At 41.3% G+C, this 6,093-nt stretch overlaps 1 long non-coding RNA gene across 1 annotated transcript; it reads left to right on the top strand.

The window, feature by feature from the left end:
- Positions 1 to 1,463: 1,463 nt before the first annotated feature.
- LOC116666595 lies at positions 1,464 to 5,813 on the top strand. Its single transcript, XR_004323537.1, has 4 exons — positions 1,464 to 1,519; positions 1,817 to 2,027; positions 2,141 to 2,267; positions 3,680 to 5,813. It is a non-coding gene; the product is annotated as an uncharacterized LOC116666595 (long non-coding RNA).
- Positions 5,814 to 6,093: the final 280 nt, after the last annotated feature.

Raw genomic sequence — 6,093 nt, 5'->3', positions numbered from 1 at the left:
ATCCTTTGAGGCTGGCTTTGTAGCTTTGTTAAGTTGGTCTAGAGCAAGGCCACGTTTTCCATACTGTCCAGGTGATCGCCTTCTGAGCCCTCTACCTGCTGTCTCATGAAGTAGCTCATTCCCACTCCGGCTAGGGGGAGACAAGCTAGTCTGGCTGTTTGTGACCTCCACAGATTCTTCCGCCTGCTCCTTGATGGTATAGTCCCTTTCTAGGCCCCGGGGATTTCCTCCCACCCATGCACAGCTTTGTATTCAGCTGAAGATTCAGGAGGAACCCTCTGCAGAGGGCTTTTTCAGCTCTCTTTGTGGTGTTCTCCACTCTGTGCTGCTTTCTTTGCTCTAAGCACCTGCCCCCCCCCACCCCACCCCCAGATTGCAGCTTCAAGTGTGAAATGAAAGATATTAGCATTACCTTACTGGGTGGTTGTGAGCACTGAATGAGATCGACCACGCTATAGATAAGGTATAATGTCCCCGCCTATCAAGGGTTTGCCAGATGTTGCTTCCTGTCCTCTCTTCCCTCCGCTTACTCAAAATACATGAGGATAATTTGAGTATGCACTTAGCCAGAGGGGAACATTATTTTTAGAAGGAAAGACTAGAGGACAAGTCACCTGCTTCAAAGTTTTGTCTTAAAAGTGTAGCAACAAGATACATTTTTTACTATGCTTTGCTGGATTAGACTCACAGCTTCCACCCTTCTCTCAAAATTGCACATCAGCTCAACAGAATGCAAGTGGTTAATTAGTTTCCCACGCTTTAGACATCACACGCAAGTGGACTGCCTTCACTGTGAAGGTACTGAAAGGCGTCTATGACTCTGCTCACATGTGGTGTGGCCAGAGGCTAAGACGGACCCCACCCATCCTCCCTCCTGAAGGTCACGACCTTACTCGCCTGCTTCCAACAATGTATCAGGGTTGAACTTCATGTCCAATAGAATAAAGCAGAAGTAAGGAAGTGACGGCCTGTGACTCTGGAGACCATGGGTCATAAAAGATACTGAAGTGCCTCGTTTGCTCACTCTCTTTCTAATCATTCACCCTGGGGGAAAGCCAGCTGCGATTGTTTGAGAAGTTCTGTGGAGAGGTCCACGTCACCAGGAACTCCTATTAATAGACACAAGTGGATTCTCCTGCCCGAATCGAGCGTTCAGATGACTGCAGCTTCGACATTCATTTGACCACAACCTCATGAGTGCTCCTAAAGCAGAATCACCCACGTAGCCTGCTCCCAGAGTCCTGATCTTCAGAAACTGTGTTAGATACTGAATGTTTACTGTTTTAAGTCATCAAGTTTTGGAATAATTTTTTATACGGACTGGATAACTACTCCAGATTTTGGTATTTGGATGTGAGAGTGCTGTAATAAATATCTAAAAAAACGGGAGTGGCTTTGGAACCAGGCAGTGGGTGGAGGCTGGAATGATATTAGGAAGATGTTAGTGAGGAAACTGTCTGCCAGACATGGTAGACTTCGAGAAGGCTTGTGCACGAGTCTACGATTGGTTGTAGGTGAGGTAAGAGGTTTAGGGTCCAAGAAGGGCAGTGGGGTTTGACTGATAAGGTGGGCTGAGAAGAGCCAGCCAGAGCCATTGTGAGATTAGGCATTGCCTGGGGCTATTAGGTTGTTAGGGGAAACACACCCAGTAAAGAATGTCAGTCATCTGAGAGCCCAGGAATGGGGGTTGCTGGACTTGGAAGGACGTCATTTGGCCCAAAACAGAAGAGACCATGTGAGCCTTTGGAAACTGCAGGTCATCAAAGACATTGAATGTTCATTCTGTCTCTCTGTCTCTCTCTCTTTCTCTCTCCAGGGGAAACCACCTACTATGCTATGAGCCATGCTCTGGAATTGATATTTGAGTGAGATTCTCTTGCTCATGTCAAGCCTCCAGATGATTGCTGTCCTACCCGACAGCTTGACTGAAACCTCATGACAGAGCCTGAATCCAAAGCATCCAGTTAAGCTGCTCCAGGATCTCTGATCCTCAGAAACTGTGTGGGAGAAAATGTTGCTCTAAGCCGGTAAGTTTGGGAGTACTTTATTAGCCAAAGATACATAACTAATACACCTCTTATGCAAAGTAATGGTGTGTGGCATAGCTGGTCTCAGCATCACCCTGTCATTGTCTCACCAGGTGAAAAATAGAGCAAGCGATGGTGGAATCCATTATAGCCCCTGAACAACCGTAGCACCTATACATGGCTTTTGCTGCACGATTTGCACTCAGTTATTGCTTACAGGACTACAGGAACCTTAGTGGGGTGAGTGAGATGTACTGTAACTTGCTGCCCTCCTGCCAAGTCAACCCTGTTTCCATCACTGTCCTGCTGCCATCCATAGAATCACTCATAATTCCCCATCCTGTCATGTTTTTGAAATGTTTGTATCTGATTTTTCCTTTATCTAATTGTCTTCTTGTACAGCTAACAAACTCCTTCTCATCCTTGTTCAAAAATTTCCCCTTCTATAATGCTTTCAAGAAAATTGGCTCATTCCCAAGCCTACTAATGTACCTTGAATACAGTTCCTCCTGATACCGATCATAATACATTATCTCTGTACTCCCAGTGTTTTCTATAGTGTCATGCATGGAATAGATGTTATTATTAAATATGCTCTGGGTTAAGGAAAGAATGAACAGATGAGACAGCATCTCAGGATACCTGATGGATGCAAAATATACAATAAAACCTTAACAAACTGAAGTTCTAGAATAAAGAGATGTAATATGCAATTAGATCATGACAATTCTAATTATACTGTTTCTAACTGTACTGTTACCTGAAAAACACAAATATTTAACATATCACAAAGACAAACCACTTGATTTAACATAGAACAGGATTTTTATTTTTGCAAAGAAAAAGCTGCGTTTTCTACTCTGGAGATTATTGGTTGGACTAGCTGAATATAATAGTTATAAAGCTGCAGTATTCCATTTACAAGCTCAGAGATCATAAATTATGTTTCATGACTGGCATATCTAGCAAAGGCAAAAGAGAGGCCAAGCAATTGGGCTCAGCCAAATTGAATCCACACTTCATAAAATAGCAGGCAGCAGGGGCTGGGGAGAGTTCCAGCTGACTTAGCACACTTACTAAACACCTGCCACACGCTTGAGCCTAATGATGGACGTGGACTCTGTCCATTAGGTCCTTACAGCTGAATACAAGAAATAAGGCGATGTGGCAAATGACTGTTGGAATGATGGATGAGATGCCATAAGACATGTAACAAAGAAATAGAAACCGAAAAGACGGAAAGAAGAGTTTTAAAGAATGGTGGATCATGAAGGCGTGATGGAGGACATGGCATCTGAAATAGGTTCTGAAGTAAAGATACCTACCTGTATAGTCAATCGTTCATTCAATGATCATAAGAATTCATGTAGCACAGGATGAAGAGTATCACAAGGAGAGCCGGAAAGAGCAGGTCTGGAATTGTGCTTTTCCTTCTTCTAGTTATATGACCTTGAATCTATGCTGTGACCTTTCTGGGTCTCAATTTTGACATATGCAAAATTAGGATAATAATAGTTGTGTCTAGAATTGTCAGAAAGATTATGTTAGACAATCTATGAAAAAATATTATGCAACCTAGCACATATGCAGCAACAAATGCACTGACGTTATTATTACTGCTATTATAGTTGTTATTATTATTACTCTTACAGCTTCCTAGAGACCCACAAAGATGAACTTGTCCCTTTACTCCTTCATACTGCCATGAATGCCAACAGGATGCCCGAAGTTGGGGTAGCCTCCGTGGGGTCAGGCGAAAAAGCCAAGAGAGTGATGCCGTGACAGAGATGCTCACCCTGTTTTCATGGAGCCCTTGAACTACACCATCAGCATCTTACTACAAAACTGCTTATCACAAGGGAGTCATACTTCATATATAGATTTAAGTCCCTGCTTAACAAATTTTATTTACTTGCCTCCCAAAACACTCCTGGCTCATCTATTAACCATCTAACAAAGCCCCTCTCGAATGATTAAGATTTAGGAGGCACTGCACAGCACGGTGATTTTGATAGGCTAAAGTAGCCCGCTTCCTTCTAGAAGAGAATGCCACCGAGGCTCACCGGTTTCCAGATTGGAAGCAAAGCGGACTGCTGCTTCCTGGATCCAGACTGCAAGCCCCTCCCCTCCCTTTCCATTAGCTCCATGCGCATGACAGAATCTGAGTCTCCTTATTAGTAAACTGGAAATGAATAATAAACACTTTGTAAAGCTATTGTGAGAAATAAGATACAATAGTGCACGGAAATGTTCTTCCCTGGCGCCTGGCAATAGAAACCCCTCATTCATTGGCAGCTATTTATGTTATAATAGCATCATATGATCATTACCTGGCAGGTTTTCTTGAAAAATCCCCCAGTTATTTAATATCTAATGAACTAATCTCCTTATGTAAAGTATAAATTCCTCCTGGAAAGGGTCCAAATATTCTTTTTTTTTTGACTCCTTTCTCTTATCCCCAGTCCCACCTGCCAACCAGTCAGAGCCCAACTCAAAGGACAGCTTATTGAAGTCCCTTTACTTATAAAACTCTTACCATCCCTTTACGTCTTTGAGGCTGCTCCCATGATACAAATGCAAAACATCTGAGAATTTTTTGTTACATAATTCTATGTAGTTAAATTTTCTAAAAGTTAAATAGCAACTAAGCTTTTCCTTGACGTATACATTTACTTCCTTGGTGTAATGAAGAGAAGTTTGCAAACTGTGAGAGAGTTTCATCAGAATAGCTCGTTTTGATTATGTTTTAAATGATGATAATAAGGAAGCAGCCTAACTAATGGCTCTATTAGCATATTTCTTGGAAGTCATGTTAATGCTGTGTGACAGAGTTGAATCTAAATTAATGAATAACTTAGTGATAAAAAGTTTCTACCATAAATGTCATTTTATTTGCAAGTTCTTGAAATTATGGAGTAGAACAGTTTTTAAGGTCACAGGCGCTGGGATCAAGTAGACCTACCTGATTCTATCCTGATTCTAACTATTTCCCATGGGATTTTCAGAAAAAATGCACAGTATCGCTAAGACTTATTGTTCATTTGTAAAATGCTGATGATCATTATATTCACCTAATAGAATTGTTAGAATTAGATAAAACCATGTATGGAAAACCCATGTGTGGAAATAAGCAAGGCTGACATATAATAGTTGCTCAAAAAACACTGGCAAGTCATACTGTGGATATCAAGTATAATCTAGACATGGGTTTGGTTCTCCTTTCTTCCTCATACTTGGATTGGATTCACTTGAACCCCACCCTGTTGCATTCCAAATGTCTTCTCCAGTCCTTCTGAAGTTCTGAGGGAGGCTGATTCTCATAGTCATGTTTCGTTTCGGACTTCATGTCTGTTGAATATTGTTCTGCTATGAATTTCAGGTTTTCCCCCTGTTGCTGTTCAGTGTTAATTTAAGCAAAACAAACCACATCCTCCTGATTTTCTTATGTAACAAATTTAGTCCTTATTAGACCCTACTGCCAAACTCAGCCCTAAATTTCACTTCCATATAACCAGATCATTTAAAATGCATTAATGCATCCCACCAAATAAAAACCGGACTGACCCACTACTTGGTTTCTGTCTCTCACCTCCTTATCTGATATTAATTATGTCACCGCTGCCTGCCTCCCTGCCCCACTCCACACACATTAGAAAGCAGGAGGGACCATGATTAATTTGTGTTTATTTTCTCTGTCTTCTGAGTGTTTTTAGTAAAAAAAAAGAAAAATGCAATTTTGTCTAAGTTTTTAATCCCCTTACATATGGGCAGGTTGGGTGGCTATTAAGACCCCATCTAAGACTAAAAGGACAGATTTTATCTTGCAAAGACCTGTTGGCCTGTTCTTAGTTACCATTTGAGCAGCCTGGCCTGCTTTACAAAGGCAGGACGTTTGTTTAAGGAAGATAGGATTTACAGCCAAAATTCATATGTGCCCATTCTGGCCGCAGTCGCCTCATCTTTCCAAAGAGAGAACAAATATTTCATTAGTTCAATATGGTGTTTGTGATGAATAAATTAGAAAATCAATATTAACATATTTTATAAATGATAAAACATGATAAAT

The sequence above is a fragment of the Camelus ferus genome, chromosome 10, assembly GCF_009834535.1.
Source record: "Camelus ferus isolate YT-003-E chromosome 10, BCGSAC_Cfer_1.0, whole genome shotgun sequence".
Taxonomy (NCBI): domain Eukaryota; kingdom Metazoa; phylum Chordata; class Mammalia; order Artiodactyla; family Camelidae; genus Camelus; species Camelus ferus.
This window is presented reverse-complemented; position numbering and strand designations above follow the sequence as displayed.